Source organism: Dipodomys merriami, unplaced genomic scaffold (assembly GCF_024711535.1).
Source record: "Dipodomys merriami isolate MVZ:Mamm:240054 unplaced genomic scaffold, mDipMer1.0.p SCAF_16, whole genome shotgun sequence".
In the NCBI taxonomy this organism is placed as follows: Eukaryota; Metazoa; Chordata; class Mammalia; order Rodentia; family Heteromyidae; genus Dipodomys; species Dipodomys merriami.
Window position 1 is genome coordinate 31,973,673 of NW_027202937.1, and position 11,543 is coordinate 31,985,215.

General features: G+C 41.7%; 1 long non-coding RNA gene across 2 annotated transcripts; it reads left to right on the forward strand.

The window, feature by feature from the left end:
- The first annotated feature begins 339 nt into the window (after positions 1–339).
- LOC138828478 (uncharacterized) lies at positions 340–10,649 on the forward strand. 2 transcript variants are annotated; one of them, XR_011372253.1, is made up of 3 exons: positions 340–2,633; positions 3,232–3,412; positions 10,399–10,649. It is a non-coding gene; the product is annotated as an uncharacterized lncRNA (long non-coding RNA). The 2 variants fall into 2 exon arrangements; XR_011372254.1 differs by having other exon boundaries at positions 10,405–10,649.
- The last annotated feature ends 894 nt before the right edge of the window (positions 10,650–11,543 follow it).

An 11,543-nucleotide genomic window follows, 5' to 3' on the forward strand; every position in this document is an offset into this window, starting at 1 on the left:
CCCCAGAGAGGGCGTCTCTGAGGACTCGGACGCCCCCCAGAGAGCCTCAAGAATTTAGGAAGTGCAAGTGGGAAAACTGCTCCGAGCCGGGACGCATTCCTGGCCGCGTAGGACCTCGGCTGATCTCAACTGGAAGATAATGTCTAGAGATAACTTTATGAGTGGCAAGTTGGTGCTCCTGGTGAGTGGAGTGACGTCACATCGCCTCGGTACCGGGGAACCCTAAAACTTTGTTTTCTAAAAGCTTCTCAGGAGCCATGGACATTGTGGCATGGCGTGGGGGGGGAGGGAGGGGGGCAAGGGCAGGTGAACCTAGACGTATCACTGCTTCCAGTTTTATTCGTCCTCCGAGCTTTCAACCCTGTGACTGGGCATCCTTCCTTTTTCTGGGCAAGGAGTCATCTTCAAGAGGTGGTTGCCACAATCGCGTGCTCTCTGCCCCTCCCCAGTGGACAGAAGGACCAGTGGAGCCTGCCCAGTTAAGGGAAAGGCCCAGAAGCCAGAGTCTCAGAGAGAGAGAGCGGGCTGAGCTGTGCCCTCCTCCCAGCAAAGCCCCAGGACTTGCACCCCTTTCTGGTAGTGCTCTTACTCCCCAGAACAGGACCTCTAGAATTTTGGTCCTTTAATGAATCCTGTTTCATGGGCACCTTTGGCTAGGAGCAATCAAATCCTAAGAGGCCTAATTTTGGAAGGCTGTCTCTAGTCTGTGCCAGGCATTCCTGGTCACTGAAGAAAGTGTTTTCCTCAGTGGTGTTTGTTTAAAGAGATTTGGAACTAGAGAAAACTAGATGGCCAAGTAAAAATAACAAGTGCCAGAAAAGGCACTCATGAAAACAAAGACCGGCCCATTTTTATTCCATTGCATTGATGCATTTTCTTAAACGTATGCAAGATTATCAACAGAGACTTTGAAAATTTACATATTCTGCCTGGTAGAGATGCAAATAATTTTTGCCCTGAAGAAAAGATTAGCCAGGTGCCAGTGACTCTTACCTGTAATCCTAGCTACTCAGGGCACTGGGATCTCAGGACTGAGGTCCAGAGTCAGCCCAGGGAGACAAATCTGAGAGACTCTTATCTCCAATTCCCCCCCCAAAAAAAAACCCCAAAGCAGAAGTGAAGCTGTGGATCAAATAGTAGAGTACCAGCCTTGAGTGGAAAAAGATAAGCCAGAGCATATGATGCTGAGTTCAAGCTCCAGTACACGCGCACACACACACACACACACAGAGGGCAAATGAATAAGTCACTGACTTATAAACATAGTAGATTACAATACAGCTATAAAAATGTGCTTTTCTGCCCTGTGAGAAAATTAAGGTGGAATGCTATTAAGACTTTTTTTTTTTAGTAGTAGGGTCTAAACTTGGTCAAAGTAAGCACTCTACCACTTGTGCCAAATCTCCAGTCCTTTTTCCATTTAGTTTATTTTTTAGATAGGAGCTCATATATTTTTGCTGCCATTCATCCTGCTACATTTCTAGCAGGGCTGGGATTATAGGTAGTGTGTGTGTGTGTGTGTGTGTGTGTGTGTGTGTGTGTGTGTGTGTGTGTGTGTGTGTGTGTGTGTGTGTGTGTGTGTGTGTGTGTGTGTGTGTGTGTGTGTGTGTGTGTGTGTCTACTATCCCTGGCTTGTTTGTTGAGATCGGAGTTCACTAACTTGTGTGTGTGTGTGTGTGTGTGTGTGTGTGTGTGTGTGTTTGTGTGTGTGTCTACTATCCCTGGCTTGTTTGTTGAGATCGGAGTTCACTAACTTTTTGCCCAAATTGGCTTCACATGGCTTCACACTATGATCCTCTATATTTCTGGTGAGTACTCTTACCGTACCTGGCAGATTTTTTTCTAATAATGCTCTAATTACCTTGGGCTCCAAGAAAGATCAGACTCACTGGCATCTTGTTTGGAAGGCAAACTGGCCCTCAAACAGGCAATGCCTTCTTATCTTTTTTTTTTTTTCTTTTTGGTGATGGTTCTGGGGCTTGAATTCAGGGCCTGGGCACAGTTCCTTTTTTTGCTCAAGGCTAGTGCTCCACCACTTGAGCCACACCTCCACTTCTGACTTTTTGGTGGTTAATTGAAGATAAGAGTCTCTAGACTTTCCTGGCCCTGCTATCTGATCCTCAGATCTCATCAGCCTCCCCAGTAGATAGGATTATTGGCAAGAGCCACCAACACTGGGCTTCTTAACATCTTAAAGAAAATAGCCAAAGTTTAGGAGACCACCTTGTTCCTGTTCTGTTCCAGTAATAATAAAATGATAACTTTTCTAGAACTCCTTCAAGGACAAAGATAGAGATAGTGGCCTATCAGGCCACACACCCCAGACTGTTTTTAACTAGATACATTTCATATTCCTTTCCCCCAGTTCTCCCTATTTAACCTAAGGTGAATATCTGTATCCCTGAGGATGGCTGAAGATGTACTGAAGTGCTGTCTTCCTATGACTGCCATGTAATAAATCTTCCTCCACATTTCAACATGCCATATGGGGATGAGTGCTAGCCTAACTTGGGATGACTGGACTTCAGGCCTGGAGTCTACAAACATGGTTTTATTAATAGTTTCTCCTTAGTATTTTTCTGTTTAAGTATTTTTCTGATGAAGATGATGATGGTACAGAAAGAATCTCTGAAGTAAGTACAAGTTCAATATCATTTATCTGAAATGCTTGGGACCAGAAGTGTTTATGATAGGGCCTTTCAGATATAGAAATATTTTTGTAGATTTTACTGGCTTGAACATCCCTAATCAAAAAAGCTGAAATCACAAAATCTCATAATTTTCAAGTCTTTTTGGGAATTTAAAACCAAAATAAAGTGCTCCTGTGTGGTTAAGGACAATAGAAAGGTATGGCTGGGTGAGCTGTACACACCTTTGAGGACCTGTGTTACGTAAATGTCAGTAACAGATAGGTAAGAGGTGGACTGGTTTCAGATTATAAATCAAGCTGATGAACTAGCTCAGTGCCCTGGGCTACATAACAGAAGTGACAGAGAAGAACAAACTGGAGCACTCTGGGTCACCAGTCTCAAATTACAAAGGTGTAGGCAAGAAGGGGTGCTGGTTGTAGGTTAGAGACTTAAGAAACCAGATACTTCTAGCTGATTATAAGAGTAAATAACAGGACTAAAAGCCTTCATGCAATTCAAAGCCTTTATTTTGGATGCTTAGATGTTCCGTTTGCTTTCCTTCTGGAATTGTTTTGATTCGATTTACATTTTTATTTTCCAGCTCTTGCCTTTACTTCTTAGCTTTCAAAGTTAAAGGAAAGTCCACACAAAAGTTGGGAGCAATTCATTCCCCCAGGTGACCCGGTGTGACCCACACATTTGGCATCTGACCAGACAATAGCAGCATAGTGCAAAATAAGACTGAGCGTTCTGCTTGGAGGAAGAATTGGACTGTGAGAGAGGTGGGAGACAAGTGTCTGGGGCCAGGGCTGGGAAGGTGGCTCAGTGGTAGAGCACTTGCCTTGCATGCATGAGGTCCTGGGTTCAATTCCTCAGCACTACATAAGCAAAAAGAAAAAAGCCAGAAGTGGCGCTGTGGCTCAAGTGGTAGAGCGCTAGCCTTGAGCTGAAGAGCTGAGGGACAGCGCCCAGGCCCAGAGTTCAGGCCCCACAACCGGACCCCCCACCCCCCCCAAAAAAAGAGTCTGGGGCCTAGTAGCCTCTACCCTGCAGGATCACGCTTTGTGTCGCTCATTCAACTGGTTTTTCCTTGGAAGTTTGGACACAGGACCAAACAGAGTGCTAAGTGACTATGAAAACTGAGTCAAAATAAACCTTCAACCTAGATTGGACTTATCTCAGGTATTTTGTCAGAGAAATGACAAAGGCTTCATGCAATTCATGCAGTGCATCATTGTATGATGACAAAAACCTGAAGACCAGGCACCAGTGGCTCATGCCTAAAATCCTAGTTACTCAGAAGGCTGAAATCTGAGGATTATGGCTAGAAGCCAACTTAGGTAGAAGTTTGTGAGACTCTCATCTCCAGTTACCCAGCAAAAGAGCAAGAAGTGGAGGTGTGGCTCAAGTGGTAGAGTGCCATCTGCTTGAGTTGAAAAAGCCAAGTGAGACCTAGAGACCCCGAGTTCAAGCTCCAGTACAGCACAAAAAGAAAACAAAACAAAAAAGAAGAAGAAATTGAAAGGAGTTTAGAGTGGTCCTGAAAATAGGGTTGTCTCCAAATTGGGGATCTCCAAGGTTCTTCTTGACACAGACTCCACTGACCCAGCCCTGGCCCCATCACACTCCCTGAACTTTCCTGAAGAGCCAAGCACTTTCCCACCAGAGCTGCTCCCAGGCATGACAGTCCTTGAATTAGACTGACTTACCACCCAGCCTGCACTATGGATTCCCATTCACCCTACCACCTCATTTCTCAACTCAGTATGACCAGGAATTCCCTGGGAAATTGTTAAAAAGCAGTTTTTGACATTGTGGGTCCAGGGGAGGCCTAAACTTCTACATTCTTGACACAATCTGAGGGCATTGCTTCCATCTGCAGGATGCTGTTAGTAGCAAGGCTGCTGGTGATATACACCTCCCTGTTTGTGGAAGGTGTCAGGAAATACACTGAGGGACTATCTCCCAGTGTTCTGTTCATATTTGTCATGATGTTTTCCTGACTGGAAAACAGCTCTGCTCCAGAAGAGCAGAGACTAGGATAACCTCATTTTTCTATCAGTATATTCCCATAGCACACTGCCTGGTAGCTGACAAATGCTGACTCAAGTTAGTGAATAGCACAAAGGACTGAAAGAGCAGGCAGCCAACACTGATCTTCCCACAGAAATCTTCACCACTTCATTTCCAATAATGAGACCTTTAGGAAACTTCCACAACCCATGTTCAATTCCAGATTCTACTGAGACCAAACCCTATGTATTGAATGGCTTAAAAGGACAAACTCAAATTTTCATGGTGATTCATAAGAACAGGGTTACAGCCAGGCACTAGGGCTCATGCCTGTAATCCTAGCTACTCAGGAATCTGAGATCTGAAAATCACAATTCAAAACCAGCCCAGGCTAGAAAGTCCATGAGACTTATCACCAATTAACCACCCAAAAGCCAGAAGTGAAGCTGCGGCTCAATTGGTAGAGCTCAGAGACAGTGCCCAGGCCCTGAATTCAAGCCCCAGGACCAGCACAAAAGCAAAAGACAAAGAATGGGATTACAGACTAATGTTTTCCTTTGTTCACTACTTGCATCTTCCAATTTTAATGTAAGGTATAATTTAAGCATTTTTCATAGTTGGAAAGTAATTTGAAAGCTCATGTAAGCAAATTCTTTTATCTATATAATAACTGCCCTTTGATAATGGCAGATGGTGAACTTGGGTGGCCAGGATCCATCACTTTTACTTACCCTGTCTCAGTTTTCTCAACTACCATATCGAGTCAGCTTTCCATTAATGTGATGAAATACCTGAAGTAAGTCAGCCTAAAGGTTGGAGGTTTATTTTGACTTATAGTTCCAGAGGTTTCAGTTCATGCTCACTTGGAATCCTCTCTTGGGGCCTGTGACCACAGGCAGAACATCATGGCAGAAATACATGAAAGAGAAGGACTGTTCACATCAAGGCAGCCAAGGAGGACAGGGTAACTAAAGGGCCAGGATCCCAGTATCCCCTTCAAGGGCATGTCCTCAATAACTTAACTTCCTCCCATTGGGCTCACTTTCTAAAGGGTCCACCCCTCTTACTAGTGCCATTGGCTAGAGACCAAGTATATATGGGACATTTAAGATCAGAACGAGAGCAACTAGAAAATGATACTGGCTTATAAATGGCCACAAAGGCTTTTTCCAGCGTGACATCTCTATAAATCTGTTTTGTGATCTATATAGGCTATTCCTTCTCCATTTCTCAACTTCCAAGATTACTCAATCCCAACCCCATTCCTGATGTTCATTTGTGCACACTTCTGCCATCCTGCAAACCATTTATGTTGCCCCATTTCTGAGAATGGAAATTGTGACTTAAGGCCTACGTAGCAGTCTTTACCCTTTTCCACCTTGGAAGTACTTATATAAACAAGTTACCATTTTTTAATTTTTGTTTTTGCTTTTGTGCTGGTCTTGGGGCTTGAACTCAGGGCCTGGGCACTATGCCTGAGCTTTTATACTCAAAGCTAATACTTTACCACTTGAACCACAGCTCTACTTCTGGCTTTTTTTGGGGGGGGGTAGTTAATTGGAGATGAGTCTTAGGGGCTTCCCTGCCTGGCTTGGCTTTGAATCATGATCCTCAGATCTCAGCCTCATGAGTAGCCAGGATTACAGACATGAGCCACTGGTGCCAGGCTTCAACTTTTTAAATTTTAAAACTTTTATTTATATGTGATAGGACAAATGAAATAAGTAATTCTGTCAATAAGAATCAAGATTTGTGAGGCTGAGATAGGGATGATCAAAATACAAGGGGCATCCAGGTTAAGAGTTCATGAGACTTCATCTCAACCAATAAAAAGTAGAGTGTGGTGGCATATGCCTGTATCTCAGCTATACAGGAAGTGTAAATAAAAGGACCACAGTCCAGCCTGGCAGGGCACAAAGGGAGACCTTATTCGATAAATAAATAATGAAAGCAAGAAAGGGTGGTGTGTGCTCATATGGTAAAGTACCTGTGCCTAGTTAACACAACGCCCTGAGTTCAATCCCCAGTACTGAAAAGAAAAAGACTCGCTGTAAAGTAAATATAAAATCAAAGACTACTCTTAAAATCACAAAAAAGGATTGGAAACATTATACTAATAAGATTACATTACTACTTCTAAAATAATCACTACCGTCACCTGTCAGTATTTTTGAAGGATTGATTTTAGTACTGCCAGTACACAGATATTCAACTTCCTTTTATAAAGTGGAGTAATACTTGCACAGAACCTCTGCACATCTTCCTGTATACTTTAAATCACTCTAGATCTCTTATAATACCTGATACAATACCTAGATAAATAGGTGTCATGTATATTGGGAACAATCATAAGGGAAAAAGAAAACTGGTGCTTCTTGAGTATCCATATAGTTCTTTTCTAGTGCCTAGGAACTGGAATTGGTTGAATCAAGAATACAAGGAGAAGGCTGATGGTTCTGTATAGCTTTGTTCATTGCAAAGCTTTAGCCATGATGTAAGTCAATAGTGAATATCAAGCCTCCTAACCAACCTAAGGGCTCTATAAGACTGAGCAGCTTTGGTGGCTTACACCTGTAATTCTAGCTATTCAGAAGGTTGTGATCTGAGGATTGCAATTCAAAACCAGCCCAGGCATTTACCCAAACGATCACAAACAAGGCCATACTAAGGTTACCAGCACAACTATGTTTATCACAGCATTATTTACCATAGCTAAGATATGGAACCAATCCCGATGCCCCTCAGTAGATGAATGGATCAAGAAAATGTGATATATATATATATATATATATATATATATATATATATATATATATATATATACAATTGAATTCTATGCCTCCATCAGAAAGAATGATATCGCCCCATTTGTTAGTAAATGGAAAGACCTGGAAAAAATTTTATTAAGTGAAGTAAATCAGGCCCAAAGAAACATAGGTCCCGTGGTTTCCCTTATTTGCAATAACTAGTACATGTGTTGGATAAGCAGAAGAGGTCAAAAGCTATGTACATATGACCAGATAAGATGATGTTTAGAGAAATGAACCCTAAGATAGGGACACACATATCTTTTTTCTTTCTTGCTATTGTTTCTAACATATTTATGATGTACCATGTGATTTTTTTGGTTGCTTTGTATGTTCCTCCCCCACGGTATAACCTCTGTTTTCACTGTATTTGATGTCAGTGCCCTGCATCTGGTATACATACTTCTATAATTCAGGAAGGGAAGGGAAAAACAAAATGCTTAAGTAAGGATAGAGGTGACCCATTGTAACAATGAGATGTACAAAACACTATATTGAAAACAAAATTTACAACCTCGGCAGGGAGGGGGGAGTAGATGTGGAGGTGGGAGGGAAGGGATGGTAGGTAGAAAACAAAGGAGGAGGCAACAATGCTCAATAGGAAATGTACTCATTACCTTGCTTATGTAACTGTAACCCTCTGTACAACATTTTTACAATAAAAAATGTACAAAACCAACCAACAAACAAAAAAACCCAGCTCAGGCCCAAAAGTTGGGAGACTTTTATCTCTAGTTAACCACCCAAAGACTGGAAGTGGAAATGATGTTGAATGGTTAGAGCATCAGCCTTGAACAAAAAAGCTAAGGGACAGTGCCCATGCCTTGTGTGCAAGCTCTAGTACCAGTGTGCATGTGTGTACACACACACACACACACACACACACCACAAATATATACCAAGACTGAGTAGTAGCCACAGTGCCAGATAATTCCCCTGGAAATTTTTAACTGTTCTTAAACCATCATTATTCTACATATTCTTAAAGTAAATATAGAACTTGTGAAATTATTGAGCAAATAACCTGTGAACAGAGAATTTTCACCCCCACCCCCATCCTACTGATCCTAAAGGCAAGAATGCATGTCTAAGTTTAATGATTAATACTAATTTTTGGTTTGACGCTTCACATTTTCATCATATTTTTTGTTCACTGAAACCTCTTCTTAACCTGATTTCCCTAAGTTTCCACAAATGAATTAGTGAGATTGTTTGTGGAAACTGTATAGGAAAAACAAGGAGAATCTAAAGCTAAATCTGAACTTTAGATCAGATTAGATAGATCAACATTAGGACTCTTGACCTAGTGCCAGCCCATAATATTTACACTAGGACTGTCTGTTTTATAAAGACATTGTGTATCTTTGTGTGGTTAGATTAAATAAGATTAAATAGATTTTTGTTAGTGTTAAGGTTATGCATTTCCTTCTATTCTAAGTAGAAATAAAGGTTCTATGCCCAAACTTCATGTTTACCTGTTTTGAGTTAATATTATGCCCCGTATAATGGGTGCCAGTTGCTCATACTTGAAATCCTAGGCACTCAGAAGGCTGAAATATGGAGGATGTCAGTTTAAGGCCAGGTTGGGCAAAAAAGCTCATTAGACTTCTTTAGACTTCATCTCAAAAAAAAAGAGAAAAAACACCAGTGAAAAGCAGAACTGTAGGTGTGGCTCAAGTGGTAGAGGACCAACCAAGCAAACATGAAACCCTGAGTCCCAGTATTTCTTAAAAAAAGAAAAGAAAAAAGAAAGAAAAAGAAACAATAATGTTAACCCCAAACAAGTAATACAACTTTATAATTTTTATTACACAAATAAATAGAGATAAGAAGAGAGGTGTGTGCGTGTGTGTGTGCGTGTGTGTGTGTGTGTGTATCTGTGGCACGTATGCATACACGTCTGCCTGTCTTGTTTGATTCTACCAATGATTTAAGATATAACTGGCCAAAATATACAATAAAAGCACATAAATTAGAATATAAGGCCTAGGGAAATGTAGATAAAGAGGTAAGAAAAATTCATGTACCAAGAAGTAGGCCATAGAATCCTCTCAGTTACTAAGTGTGGGTTTCAAATGGTTTCCTGTGTCAGAATTAAGTTCCAAATTAGCCTGGCCTAGAGAACTTCTGTGGGGGCTGTCCCTGTCACCCCATCTTCTGTCTCATCCCCTGACACTCTCACACTCTCTCAGGTTATTCCTCCTTAGATATGCCAGGCACAGCAACCCTCGGAGCCTGAGGTTACTATTGCTGTAGCCTGCACCATTGTCCTGATTGCTGCCCAGGTCTACTCCCTCACCAGAGAGATCACCTTCAACTACCTACCTGAAAAAGCACACATCTGTCCATCACTCTTTCTTCTTACTGCACATCTTTGTTGGTTTTCTGCTGCTGTAACAGAATGCCTGAGAGACTAGATAAAGGATAGAAGTTGATTTCTTGTAGTTCTAGTCTAGGAAGGTCCAAGTCATGGCTTCCTTGCTCCATCATACCATGTGGGAGAGCGTCATAGCAGAAGCAAGCTCATCTCTTTCTTCATATTTTTTCTTTACCTTGAATTTAGGGCCTGAGCATCTGATTGCAGTCTCTTGAGTAGCTAGGATTACAGGTGTGAGCCACGGGCACCCAGCTTCTTTCCTTTCTTACAAAGTTACTAGCATCATTGTGGGGGCTCACTTCTATGAGTTCATCTAATGTTAATTATCTCACTAAGCCCTAGCACCAAAAAACATCATCATAAATTTGAAGATTAAGTTTCCAGCACAAGAACTTTTAGGAGACACATTCATGCTGTGCTTCATGTTTCTTCACAGCACTTAATGTCGTATTCATGTGCCTAAGTTCTGTGCTATAACTGGTATGTAAACTCAAGGAGAAGAGGCTTTATTGGTTTTACAGTCTGCTGAATGCTGAGAGCAGTCGATGGCTAAGGTATGTTCTCTTGTCAGGGGCAGAAGATTGAAAATTCTTGTCTGAATCTGATGAATCCTGAAGACAATTTCTGAGGAGCATCTCAGCTCTGTCCGGTGACAAGGCAAGGAAACTGTCCCTGAAAGTCCCCGTGGATTGGGAGCTGATCTAAAGCCTGAACAATGGAAGAATTAAGCCTTGAGTTCAAGTATCAGTATTAGTGCCAAACAAACAAAAAACACTAATAATCAAATTGAACAACTATAATAATAAAATAAATTTGCCAGCACCACTCTACTGCTTTGGGCTCAAGAAGTAAAGTAAAGCTTAGTTTGAACCTCCCCAGCCAATCTGATGATCAAGAGGGCCACTAAATCACCAACATGTAAGCAGCATATACACAGCATGGATATGCTGAACATAGGGAGAAATAATTTCCACACCAGGTAGGATGCCATGAGATCTCATCATGCTGCTCAGAATGGCACAAAATTAAAAAGCTTTAATTTTTTTAACTTCCAAAATTTTCCATGTAATATTTTTTGTTTTTTGTTTTTTGGGTTTTTGTTGGTCGGTCCTGGGGCTTGAACTCTGGGCTTGGGCACTGTCCCTGCACTCTTCAGCTCAAGGCGAGCGCTCTACCGCTTGAGCCTCAGCACCAATTCCCCATGTAATATTTTTAGATCCATGATTGACTAGAGTAAGTGAAATTTTGAAATGCAAAACTATTGACACATATCCACGTCAGTAAGACTCTCCAGTTCTACCTTTTCCTTCTCTCTAGATACAGCCCAAACTACTTATCTTAGTTGTCTGCACATTCCAAGTGTTTTTAGCTAATTGCCAAATTTCTGCTGGATCATCTTCCCAGGTTCAAAGTGTTTTGTAAGCCAAACTCAGGAAAATTAAGTTAATAAAACTCAGGGGAAAATGTCAGTGCCTTGAGTCAAGGAATGACTTTTTTGTTTTTAGTCTGTCATGGGGCATGAACTCATGGCCTGAATGCTGCCCCTGAGCTCTTTTGCTCAAGCCTAGAACACTCCCATTTTGAGCCACTGCTCCACTTTTGGTCTTTTGATGGTTAATTGGAGATAAGAATCTCATGGACTTTCCTGCCCTAGCTGGCTTTGAATCACGATCCTCAGATCTCAGCCTTCTGAGTAGCTAGGATTTCAGGTGTGAG